Below are 13,998 nucleotides of genomic sequence, written 5' to 3'. Positions count from 1 at the left end.
AACGTTTACGAATAACTACATGCATGCAGCGGAAAAAAATAAAAAGGATGTAATATTTTTAATACTTTGAAAATATTGGGTGTGATTTTCTGGCCCGCCCTGTTAGTGGGATCTTCCAGCCCTGCCAAAGGTGACCCCAAAACCCCCACCCATCCCCCGCCGTGCTGAGTTCCTCAATTGGGCAAGAAATTCAAATCGCCATTTACTCTGGTGGGACCGGGAGATCCTGCTGGTGACCAATGATGAACCGCTGGAAAACACACCATGGCAGGGAACGGAAAATCTAGGCTATTGAGTTTCTGAGATAAAGATGTTGCTTGGATTCTTTTTTCATTGAAATGGCACCACGCTGTTGGCATCAGAAGGAAATGCTTCCAAGCCATCTCCATCATATTCAACTAACACGGCAGCCAGTCAACTTATTGATGGTGCTGATTACTGGATACTGCCCGTCACAAACTCCCTCTCCCTATTGGCAACTGTCTGAAGTCAAACAAGGATGTTCGCAAACTTGGTGTTACATTTAACCCCAAGGTGAGCTCAAGTTTACTTATTTCCACATCTGTAATATCTGCTGTGTCCTAATCCATTGCAGTTCTTCTGCTGCTGAAATCCTCATTTGTGATTCTGAGATTTTACTGACATATTCTGCAGTTCCCTTACATTCTAGACTCCTTAAACCTGAAGCGATCCAAAACTCTGCAGCCCATGCCCTTCAAAATTCACCTCCAGGTCCACTGACCTTTGGCTCCCCATTAATACCTCAAATTTTAAGGTATTCTCATTTTCAAACCTCTCTATACCCTTTACTCTTTTTTGTTTTCAATCTCCTCCAATGCTACAGCTTTCTGAAACATCAATGCTCCTTTAATTATGGCTTAGACATAGAACCATAGAGTCATATAATGCAGAAGAGGCCCTTTGACCTTTTGAGACTGCACCAACACAGGAGGAATTACCTGACCTCCCACCTACTTCCATTTATCAGCACTTGGCCCACAGCCTTGAATGTTATGATGTGCCAAGTGCTCATCCAGGTACTTTTTAAATGTTGTGAGGCAACCCACATCTGCCACTCTCCCAGGCAGTGCATTCTAGACTATCACCATTCGCTGGGTAAAAAAGTTTTTCCTCACCTCTCTCCTAAACCTTCCACCCCTCATCTTGAACTTGTGCCTCCTTGTGACTGACCCTTCAACTACGAGGACCAACTACGGGTTATCCACTCTGTCCATGCCCCTCATAATCTTTAACACCTATCAATCTTCTCTTCTACGATGAAAACAACCCAACTCTATCCAACCTCTCTTCTTAACTTATATGTTCCATCCTAAGCAGCATCCTGGTGAATCTCCCCTGCAGCCTCTCCAGTGCAATCACATCCTTGCTATAATGTTGTGACCAGAACGGCACACAGTACTCTAGCTGTGGCCTCACCAAAGCTCTATACAATTCTAACGTGACGTCCTTGCTGTTGTAATCTATGCCTTGATTGATAAAGGCAAATGCCCCATATGCCTTTTTCATTTCTTTTAGGCTTGTGCATCCCAATTTTAAGTGATTCACATTGATGGAAGAGTCTTCAGTTGCTGAAAATCTAAGTTCTGGAATACCCTCCAGAGATAAATCTCTCTGGCTTTCCATCTTACTTAAGATACTCCTCAAAGCCTACCTCTTTGACAAATATTTGGTTACCTGTTCTGCTATCTCTTGTATGTCTCAGTCTCGTGTTTTGTTTTAAACTGCTTCTGTGAAGCACCTTGGGGCAATTCCTTATGTCAGAGTTGACACTGTTGTGGTGGTCTCCTATGAACTATCCACAGGTGACCTGGGGACAATGTTACAATAATTTGTTCAAAATTCAAGCACAGAGAGCACTGCCCCAGATAAACCTCCAAAGAAGCAGCCTCCTCTAATACAGCACTCACAGATAGAGCACACTAATTCAGTATTCTCACCAAATCACAGAAAGACTGTTAATCAGTACACAGAACATTGTTTAATTTCCAATCTTGTCTACTTTGGTTTATTATTTTAACCTTCACCCAGTAGCAGGATTATCTCCTAGCTCAATGACCGTCCTTCCAACAGTAATGATGTGGAGATGCTGGCATTGGACTGAGGTGGACACAGTAAGAAGTTTCACAATACCAGGTCAAAGTCCAACAGGTTTATTTGGAATCACGAGCTTTCAGAGCACTGCTCACCTGATGAAGAAGCAGCACTCTGAAAGCTCGTGATTCCAAATAAGCCTGTTGGACTTTAACCTGGTGTTGTTAGACTTCTTATTGTAAGAGTAAGGACAGGAATTATGCTCAAGGAAGGGGGAAGTGGTGGAAATCTGGAAATAAGCCTGTAGGATGTTAACTAGGTCTTTTAACAGTATACTGTTGAAGACTTCTTTCTGATCTCAGATTGGGCAACAAGGTGGCACAGTGGTTAGCACTACTGACTCACAGTGCCAGAGGTGCAAGTTCAATTCCAGCCTCGAGTGACTGTCTGGGTGGAGTTTATATATTTTCTTCGTGTCTGCATGGATTTCCTCCGAGTGCTCCGGTTTCCTCCCACAAGATTGGCCATGCTAAAAATTGCCCCTTGTATTGGGGGATTAGCAGGGTAGATACAGGGATAGGGATTGGGTGAGATTGCTGTCAGTGCAGGCTCGATGGGCCAAATGGTTCTGTCTGCACTGTCAGGATTCTGTAATTCTATGATTCAGTTCTTTCGGGTGAGTAAAGTTTAACAGTGTATAGAGTTTACTGGTTGCGTAAGTATTCGACTAGCTTATGATTTACACTAAGTCAGGTTTTACGAAATTTATGAATTTCCACTAATAGCAAATAAATACCAATGATTGTTGTTATGTTCTTCAAAGTGAAAAGAATACAAAACCTGGAGTTCAATGAGGATTTGTGGTTATTTAAGAATAGATTCACATAAATTAGTTAAACAGAAAAAGATTGTAATTATTCAACTAATTCATTGAAGCCAAGTTCATTTGAGGTCCAGATGAGATTTGATGAAATCAGTAAGGAATTTGGGATGATGATTGATTTTGGGGAAGTAACAAGCATTTTTCATTCCAGAAGCTCAGGAAGGTAAATAACTACAGGAGAGTGAATTTAATATGATTCTTGGAGAAATTAACCAATCTAATAACATTGCTGCAATTGCAGATAGCGAAGGATCAAGTAATTTCATGTCAACGGATCTTTACATTTTTATATCAAAGTTTTCTAGAAGAAATTATTACGGGGAATTAAATTGCATGAAACTGACAGATGCCTTGTGGCATGTATAACAGGCTGGTTAGGTGGTAGAAAGTTGGGATTACAAAGACATTGGTATTCCCCGGGCATCCTTGCTGGCAAACGAGATCTATGTTGGGAATCAAAGGGAAAATATATTGGGAATATGATTATTTGTGTCAAAGTTGAAAATAGAATTGTAGGACAGAGAGCACTGGCAGAAGCAACCTCATGCAGTAAGATATGGGATAGTACACCATAGACATAAGATTGTCAGATAGAAATACAGTCTAAATGGAAAAGGATGAGGAGAGTAAATGAAAATGGAATATAGGGATTCAGGGTACATAGGCAATTAAAAGGCAGCTCAGTAATGCAAAGGCAACAACCAGTAATTGGAACATAGCAGATTTCATGGAGAAAATCTTTCACAGATCTAGGGATGTAGTTGAAAATGTGGCCACATGTAGGAGGGAGGGCATGGATATGCACAAATAAGTGAGTGTTGGTGACAGAGATTTACATTGGATGGAAGTTGTGGAGGTGCAAAATTTGATCGGAAAAACGTATAGAATTCTGGTATCCATCACAAGCAAGAACCGAAAGTAAAATAATAAGGTTGTTTTTTAGACAGAATCACAGACAGGCAACATTTGTGTTCAGTTTGGGACATTAAAGGAAAGCATTTTGCCCCATTTGGAAGGAGCCTGGAAAACTGGGAGTGAATTTGGATGCAAAATTGTGTACCCCTGGATTATATTCATTGGAGATGAAGATGTTAACTGGTGATTTGATGCACGCCAGGCAGTTTAGTGTAGGAATTCAGCCACATGCTGGTTTCCCATTACCAACGCACTTTATTGTGCACCAAAGAGAAAAGCCACTCCCCTGGCTCATAGTCAAGCGGGCTTCACCTTGCAGCCTACAATTCCAGTCCAGGTACAATTTTATTCTTAAATACACCCACTGGTTTCTTCCCATTGGGTGAGCTACTGATCACTCAATAAGGTAGATCATACTCTGCGAAGCCTATGGGTGGATCTATTAACGATTATCCGTGGCCTTTGTTGTCACCATAAAATCCCTCCCCTATCCCACCAAGTCTCTCTCAACACCTCCATTTTGAGAAGGTCCTTTCCATCTCTTGGCGCTCAGACGGTGGCCTGTTGAGGATGGGGCTGAGTCAGCTGGCATTAACCAGACAGGGGGTTCTCTTTTGGAGGGACTGTCACAGAATTAATGAAGCAGGTTCCTCCTCGGGATCTGTTTCAGCCTGGAGGCCCACTTCTTCAATCTCCATGTCAGAACCTGTATCTTCACAATCCAGAGAGGCCAACGCAAAGTCAGCTTCAAGCTGCGGGCTCTGGCAATGGCTAACTCCATAGTCAATGGCTGGGTTGACTTGAGCAAGGATCCCAGCACTGGCCCTGAGGTAGTCTAAGTGCTTCCTTTGGGTTTACCATGAACCTTGATCTTGTAAGCTACTGATCTGTTTTCTTCATTATCAAGCCAGGACCCATCTGGGACCGGCTCCGAAGTTCCTTACATAAACCAGATCACCTGCTGTAAACGTTTTCCTGTTTTCATGGAATCAAAGTTTTTGTTTTTGGTTTTCCTGCTGGGATTCCAACCTCCCTGCCAAATTTGGGACTAGCAGGTTCAATCTGATGTGAAGCCAATATCCCATCAACTGTTTGTGGAAGAACACTTGCTGTGAGGAAAGGATACTTCACTCCAGGGGTAATTCCACTAAAAACTCAGGGATCATTTATCAAAGCAAGCTTTATTCATAACACAGTTTAAGTATAGCTCAAGCAAAATGAAGCAGCTTAACTCTTAATAGTTGAACAATCTTTAAACATGCAAAAAAACCTCTAATTTCTAACTGATCACTGTTTCAGTTCCAAATAAACAGCATTCTTCTTTGATTTAATATCCACTTTGAATGTAGTTAGCAATCACAAATATACCTGTTATAATGAGTGTAGAAGATTTGGAGTTTTCAGAGAGGTATAGAGCTTTCAGAAGCCTGCAAAACTCTTCTAAATTCAACCAGAACAGCCAAACTACAACAAACTTCATTGCAGTGTTAACATAAGCCTACTTGTGACAATAATAAATTAAATTAAATTAAAAGATCTTGTTTTGTTCTCCTGCAGATATAGGACTGCACATAAACCACAACCTCACATGATCCTGTCAATCACTCCATTCTGAAATCCCAGGTGAAATTAACCCTTCTTAACATAACCACTTGAATGGTTGAAATGAGTAATTACGCTGCTCACCCAAAATCTGAGCTACATTCCTACCAAACATACTGACTACCTGTAGAAAGATGCTGAAATATAAAAAATTCTCCTGAAACATAAAACAAAAACACAATATATATGTATAATTTGCACACTTTCATCAACTGCTTTTTTTTTAAGTTCAAATTGGCTTCTGCCAACAGCTTCTTTTCGATGGCTAGAGTCATTTATGATATATACTAACCTGTCCCGCAACATTCATTGAGAGGTGGCACAAATTTGTGGTGTTCAGCTAGTTTTTGCAAACTAGTCAAGGACTTAGTGATAGGTTCCCCAGGGTTCTCCCAGCCATGTTGAAGCAATATCACTGGAGAATTATTAGGGAGTTTGCATAATTTTCCTTTTTTTTTACCAAGTCAATCAGTTCATTAAAAGTTTTTGAATCAGGGACATTTGGATAGGTCAGATTTTATATTACTCCGAAAGTCGGAGCCCCACATGTGATTAGCAATATCACTTGTTGTTTTTCCTCACCTTCAATGTTGTAGCATGGAAGGAATAATACACGTGTTCAATGTATTGGGACCAGTCTTCTCCACTGATGTAATAGGGCTTACATTCCCCAAAAAGAGGCTTTTCCTTACCAGAGAAATTCTTGATATTCAGAGGTTGTCTGGAGAGAAAGAGGGAGAAAAAAATAGACATTTTCTTTTCTTTCTCATCGCCAATGTAGTAATTCAGGCATACCAGTTTCCAGTCACCAACGTTCTTTATTGTGCACCAGAGGACAACGCCATTCCCTGTGGCTTACAGTCAGGTAGTCTTCACTCCAATCCAGGTAAAGTTGCAGGCCGGCTGGTTCCCACTGGCTAACCCTCCATTTGCTCAGTAAGACAGCTCATACTTCATGAAAGCCCATGGGTAGATCTATTAATGATCCCCTGTGGCCTTCATGGTTGTCATAAAAATCAGGAACTAGTTCCCTCTGTAAAAACATCCAATGCAGGCGAATTGTAGATGGAAATGGAAACCGAACATTTGACTATCATGCTCTTGCCAGTTCTCTGTAGCTGATCCCACCCTTGCCTTTTCCCAATAGCCCTGCAGTTTCTTTGTCTCTTTTTATACCCCTTTGAAATACATGATTGAATCAACCTCCACCACCCCCGCAGGCTGTGCATTTTAGATACTCACCAATTGCTGGATAAAAAATGCTTTTCCGCATTTCACCATGGTTCTTTTTGCCAATCACCTTTATCTTGTCCTCTGCTTTTCAACCCTTCTGCTAATGGGAACAATTTTTGTTATGTTTTGACATGAGTAGATTAATCAATACATGGAGGTGATTCAACGTCACAGTTTCTGTTTAGTTATCTTCAACAACCGACATAACAAAGAACCCAAATTCTGCCATCCTATAATGCACTGGCTCACGAAGTACAGCAGGCTAAACAAGACACAGAGTATATAATAGTTTTTTCCCTATCTACTTTCTGCAGAGCCCTTAGGATTTTGAGAAAAGCATTACTTTCCACAATGTGTGCAGTCTGCACTAAATATTTTGTAACATGGTATTGCATTCTGTTTACAAGCATTGCACTTGAAAATAATTAATTAAACATGAAATGCTTTTGGAAACTCTGCCAGATGTGATAAGGCAATAAATGTAGGCTCTGGCTTTCTATGACAATGTAGCAAACGCTGGCCCAGGAGACCATAGATGCAGTATTCGTTGTGCTGTTAAAAAGGGGTAGACACTACTTGGGAGTAAGAGTGCTAATGGATTTGGAAAATGGATACAAAATGACAAAGCAGACTAATGGATAAATGGTCTGTTTAACTATTGCTTTTCAGCCTTTTGGCCAAGATCAAGCATTGGATCAGACCCAAGATTGTGTGCAATGCCTTATCTTTCCAGCTTGGAACTTGTTTCTCTCTCTTGTGGGGACCATGAATTAGATTCAATTTGAATTTGTTTTTTAGGAGCAAGCAAGGAAATGGATTCAGGTCTGCCCACCCCACTCTGAGCATTGGCTTTGTAACTAAAAGAATAGAGTGCAATTTTTTTTAAGACTCTATTGTGCTGAGCACAAGTAATGTCCTCGTTTGCGCCATGGCTGAGGCACAGCCACTGGCCTTGTCACAGCTGTGTCTATCTCAAAAGGAAAATCGGGTATGGATTCCACTTTAGATCAGCACCCTTATGGGGTGGCACAGTAGTTAGCACTGCTGCCTCACAGCGCCAGGAATCTGGGTTTGATTCCCGGCTTGGGTCACTTATCTGTACAGAGTCTGTGTGTTCTCCCCGTGTCTGCGCGGGTTTCCTCTGGGTTCTTCGTTTTCTTCCCACAGTCCCAAAGATGTGCTGTTTAGGTGCATTGACCATGCTAATTGCTCCCTCAGTGGACCCGAACAGGCGCCAGAGTGTGGTGACCAAGGGGTTTTTATAATAACTTCATTGTAGTGTTAATGTAAGCCTATTGGTGACAAATAAATAAACCTTATGTGCAAATATATAAGTAAGAATGGGATTGAGGTCAGCTATGTTAGTGTCTGTGATTGAACAAATCAAACTCTGACCCAGTACTTCACTTCAGCGAGTTTGAGATTTACCTCTGGCATCTGGGATTCCTGCCCACTGCAAGGATTCACCAGTTAACCTCTCGCATCAGTTTTATTTAAATCTTTAAAGTGGGCTGTGTCCCATCGTTTGGTTTCAAATGGAATCTGTGAAAGTTTTAGCTCGACAGCATGCAATCACTTTTCTTTGCCAGGATCAGGTGGATGGGTTTGGCAAACAGAATCCAGGAACAGGCTGTGGTTGTAGATAGAAAAACTGGGAGCATAGTGAGACGACAAGTAGAGGGTCAATCCCTGATGTTGGGGAAGGTTCGGAACTTGCCAGGCTGTTCAATTCCCTCACCCGGGGGGTGGATCCATTCCTGGGTTGGTGTCCAGTCTCCAACTCTAGAATGGAATCCAATCTCTGACCCTGGAGAGATTCAAGCTGTGACTCCTGGAAGATCCAATCGCTGACTTGAGAGGAGAGAGGTCTTTGTATGGAGATAAAGGATCTGATCTGAGGTAGCAGTTCAGATTTACCTGATTCACAAACAATGGAGAAAGGGCACCTTTGCCTGAAAATGCCTTCACCTCTCTTTCATGGCCCACGAAGACCAAAAAATTCTGATAGTCAGGAGTCTGAGGGTGTCAACCTCATTATAATCTTCAAACGGCTAACCCACTTCCTGGGAAAAGCCCCACTGCCTTTCCCCTGTCCAGCATCTGTTCAATCTGGAATTAGGAAAGTCGGTGGCGGTTTGAGAAACCCACCTATTTATAGGGTCAACCCGAAAGCTCTGTGATAGGCATTTGTCCTTGATTTAAATAATGGAATATTCACGTCCTATCTACTGCCACAGACAAACCATTGAGGCCATTGACGAGCCAATCCTCCTTGCAATGGATGATGCCGAGATGTTATCTGAATATTATTTTCATATGCTCTCCTTTTTATGACACTTGTCAATTCTGCTGGTAGAGCCAGTGACCATGAAAAAGGGGAGAGTTGAGGGAAATATATGTCCATTCTATTTTTCATGAATTTCCCAGCACAAATCGGTACTTGCTTGGTTAAATAATGACTATTTATTTGCACATAAGCTGTGAGGAGGTCATTCACACTGATAGCATCACACCACAATAAGGGATCAAATAACCTCAGGAAATGCAGAAGAAAGGGGAGAGAAAAAAAAAACAAAGTTGCAGTGATACAATACATTTTATAGCAACATAGATACTAGAAGAGGAGTAGGCCATTCAGCCCTACAAGCCTGCTCTGCTATTCATTATGACCATGGCTGATTTCCCCCATTTTGCCGCATCTCTTGATCCCAAGAGCTATATCTAATTTCTTCTTGAAATCAAAAAAGATTTTGGCCTCAACTACTTACTGTGGTAATGAATTCCACACATTCACCACTCCTGGGCGAAGAAATTGCACGTCAGCTCAATCTTAAAATGTTTACCCCTTATCCTCAAACTATGACCCCTAGATCTGGTCACCACCACCATCGTAAGCATTCTTTCTGAACCTAGCCTGTCTAATCCTGTTAGAGTTTTGTAAGTTCCTCTGTGACCCTCTCTCACTCTTTTATATGCCAGTGAATAATAATCCTAATTGATTTAATAGCCCTTCATATGACAGGCCTGCCATCTCAAGAATCAGCCTTGTAAACGTTCGCTGTACTTTCTCAAAGGCAAGGACATGCTTCCTTAGATAAGGACACCAAAACTGCATACAACACTCCAAAGCACTGTGCAGCCAATGGAGTACTTTTGCAGCATAGTCATTGTTGCAATGTGGAAAAAATGGAGCCAAATTGCACACATCAAGACTCCACAAATAGTGCACAAGGGGAGAAAACTGGCAGGAATCAAGGAGGGAAATTTACAGCAAAACCATGGCAAGTCATCAAACGTCGGGAATACAAAAGGATGTTACAACACCCTGCATGGTGAATTAATAAGTCTGGATTTTAATGTTTTCTTTTTAAAAATGGGCTTTGATGTATGGCATAATACTTTGCATGTCAGCATAGTAGTAAATTAGGGAAAAAACACCACCATGAGCAATGTGGTTCACATAATTCAAAAGTGGCTGGCACACTCTTGAGTTATATGATCTCATGAATTATGTGGCCTGATATCAATCAATGTCTTGTATTACATAAATTCATCACTTCCTAACCTATAACGTCTATGTATTCTATAAAACAAGAAAATCTGTGAAACAGCTATTAACTAATTGGAGAATTGAAACAGTTTTTTGGAAAGATCCTTTATTTTTTTCAATACAACATTTTCACGGCCATTCTCAAAGGAGCACACTTAATGCACAACATTGTGGATCTCTCAATACTCCTATTATAATGCTTTTTGATAAACTGTACTCTTTGATTATTGTTATCATTCCCAACTGAGAGGAAATCCATAATAAACAGGGTCCTTAAACCTGTGTTTTATATTCTCCCAAAGCTGCCTTGATAGGAGATTACAAATTGGTGAAAGCCCTCGACAATTGTTTCACAAAATATTTCAATTTCGCAGGAATGAGAGCGAGAAAATTAGCCATTTTCACAGAATTTTATTCTGTGATCAGACTATTCCAAATAATAATGAGCAACTTTTATCAGACTCTGCGGGAAAGAAAAAACAAACGGGCAGTGAGTGACATTTAAAAAAAAGAACAAATAAGAATTGAGGTCAATTATTCCAAATAACATGCATGTTACTCAACCTGCTGGATCCAAGGATGTGTCAGAAATCAGTCCACGTTCAGTGCTTAACAGTAAATGCCAGTTTAAGTGCCTCACACTGCACCAAAGATACTGTATTATTACCGCCAGTCTTAAGCAGCATTATCTTGCATAATAAATGCACTACAAAGAGTGAAACTGCACTCGAAGCGCAATTATTCAAATGCAGCACAATCAATCTACAACAGAATATATTTTGTAAGCCTTAAAAGAATGTCATATCCAACCACTAATTTGTGGTTGCAGATAGGAACCCTTTAGTAACCAATTACTGGCTCATTTGGTAATATTTAATTGTTGCATCATTCCAATAAATTAAGCTTTTAAAACTTTATGGGCACAATTACTAATATGTCTGCTCACAGAATGAATAATTCAGACATGAAATAACGCTTATTGGCTGGAAGTGTAAGATGAGTGTGAGAAATATTTCCAGCGGTGCTATTATGGGATTGGTTTGAAAGGACACACACATCTCCTGTAAAATTCTCATTCCAGTATCTTCTTCATTCAAATAGTGGTGCCAGTTGACTTAATGGCTGCATTACAAAATGACACAAAGCTGAAGGAAAAAGAAAGCAAGCTTTGACGATCTCAAATTGGAGTATTCTGGATTAATTTGTGATTGGGTGGATCTTTTTTTGTCACATTTTTCTTTCCAATGTTTTTCCCTTCTCCTGTCCAGTTGCTAGTTTTTTGCTGGTACCAGAAGCGTCGGAAAACCACCTGGTACTTTCCCCAACTGGTCATTCTTCATTTCTGGGAACAAAGAGAGTGACTTTGTGACATTCTGTTCATTGAAATTTAGAATGATTACATCCTTGCCTGCTGTCCCACTCTCATAGATTTTCTAGTTGGGTCCAAAAGTGGGTGGGGGGTGGTGCGGGGGGAGAGCGTGGTGGGGATGGGTGGTGGAACTGCAGTGAGAGGGCGGGTAGGGGAGGCTGCCATTGGGAATCACCAGAAATTAGTCAGGAGTAAGAATTCTAGTTGTTCTTCATTCTTTAGCCTCTGGTGGCTAAAATCAGCTAACACATTGGTTGAAATTTACTCCAAATTCCTCAGTGCCAACAGAAAGTGGCGCATTTAATTCAAAGGACGGAACATAGTCAAATGTGTCATAGAAATATACAATCATATAGTGCAGACAAAGGCCATTTGGCCCATCGGATTTGCAATGACCGCAATCCCACCCAGGCCCAATCCCCATAATCCTAGCTAGTCCTCCTGACACTAAGGGACAATTTAGCTTGGCCAATCCACCTAACCTGCATATCTTTGGACTGTGGGAAGAAACCGGAGCACCCGGAGGGAACCCACACAGACACGGGGAAAATGTACAACTCCGCACAGACGGTGACCCAAGCCGTGAATTGAACCCGGCGCTGGCGCTGTGAGGTAGTCGTGCTAACTACTGCGCTATCGTGCTGCCAATGTCAATATAAGATTATGACAATGAAGTATCTGGCTTCAAGCAGTGATTCATAAACCCACCCCAATCTGCATTTAAACAGGACTATTAATGCTAAAAAAAGGACATCAACGTGCTTCATAGAGCTGGAGATACTGGATTCATAAGAACATAAGAACATAAGAAATAGGAGCAGGAGTAGGCCATCTGGCCCTTCGAGCCTGCCCCGCCATTCAATAAGATCATGGCTGATCTGTCGTGGCTCAGTTCCACTTTCCCGCCCTCTCCCCATAACCCTTAATCCCCTCTCTTATCAAAAACCCATCAACCCGCTTCTTAAAAATATTTAGCGAGGCAGCCTCCACCACTTCAACGGGCAGAGAATTCCAGAGATTCACCACCCTTTGAGTGAAGAAGTTCCTCCTCAACTCCGTTCTAAACCGCACCCCCTTTATCTTAAGGCTGTGCCCCCTAGTCCTACTGTCTTTTTTGAGCGGGAAGAGTCTCTCCACCTCTATCCTATCCATCCCATTCATCATCTTATACGTCTCAATGAGATCTCCCCTCATTCTTCTAAACTCTAACGAGTACAAGCCTAGTTTATTCAGCCTCTCCTCATAGCTCAACCCCCTCAACTCCGGTATCAGCCTAGTAAACCTCCTCTGCACTCCCTCCAAGGCCAAAATATCCTTGCGCAGGTGCGGCGCCCAAAACTGCACACAGTACTCCAGCTGCGGCCTCACCAATGCCCTATACAGCTGCAGCAAGACTTCCCTACTTTTATATTCAATCCCCCTCGCTATGAAGGCCAGCATCCCATTCGCCTTCCTGACCACCTGCTGCACCTGCAGGCTGGGTTTTTGCGACTCATGCACAAGGACCCCGAGGTCCCTCTGCACCGTCGCCTGCTGCAGTTTTTCGCCACGTAAGTAATAGTCCTTCCTACCATTCTTCCTACCAAAGTGGACCACCTCACACTTGCCAATATTAAATTCCATTTGCCATTTCCTGGCCCATTCGCCCAGCCTATCTAGATCCTTCTGCAGACTCTCCACACCCTCCGCACAATTTGCCTTTCCCCCAATCTTGGTGTCATCAGCAAATTTCGACACCCTACACTCGGTTCCCTCCTCCAGATCATCTATATAAATGGTAAATAGCTGAGGCCCCAGCACCGACCCCTGGGGCACCCCACTAGTCACCAACCGCCAATCCGAATAGCACCCATTGACCCCCACTCTCTGCCTCCTATTTGACAACCAATCCTCTATCCACGCTAACACCCTACCCCCAACTCCATGTCCTCTGACCTTCTGCAGTAACCTCTTGTGAGGTACCTTATCAAACGCCTTCTGAAAATCCAGAAAGACCACATCCACCGGCTCTCCTCTATCCACCGCCCTAGACACATCCTCATAGAACTCCAGTAAATTTGTCAGACACGACTTCCCTTTAATGAAACCGTGTTGCGTCTGCCCTATCAAGCAATTTCCTTCAAGATGCCTCGCAATTTCCTCCTTAATGACTGATTCTAACATTTTACCTACCACAGACGTTAAACTAACCGGCCTATAATTCCCCGCCTTTTGCCTGGCACCCTTCTTAAACAACGGCGTAACATTAGCCGTTTTCCAATCTTCCGGCACTTCCCCGGAATCCAGCGACGTCTGGAAAATAACCACCAAGGCATCCACTATAACCTCCGCCATTTCTTTCAGAACCCTCGGATGCATTCCATCCGGTCCTGGGGACTTGTCCACAATCAGCCC

This window comes from Carcharhinus amblyrhynchos, chromosome 10, assembly GCF_965287045.1.
Source record: "Carcharhinus amblyrhynchos chromosome 10, sCarAmb.v2.hapA, whole genome shotgun sequence".
NCBI lineage: Eukaryota > Metazoa > Chordata > Chondrichthyes > Carcharhiniformes > Carcharhinidae > Carcharhinus > Carcharhinus amblyrhynchos.
The sequence above is the reverse complement of the archived record's forward strand: the minus strand, read 5'-3'. Positions refer to the sequence as shown.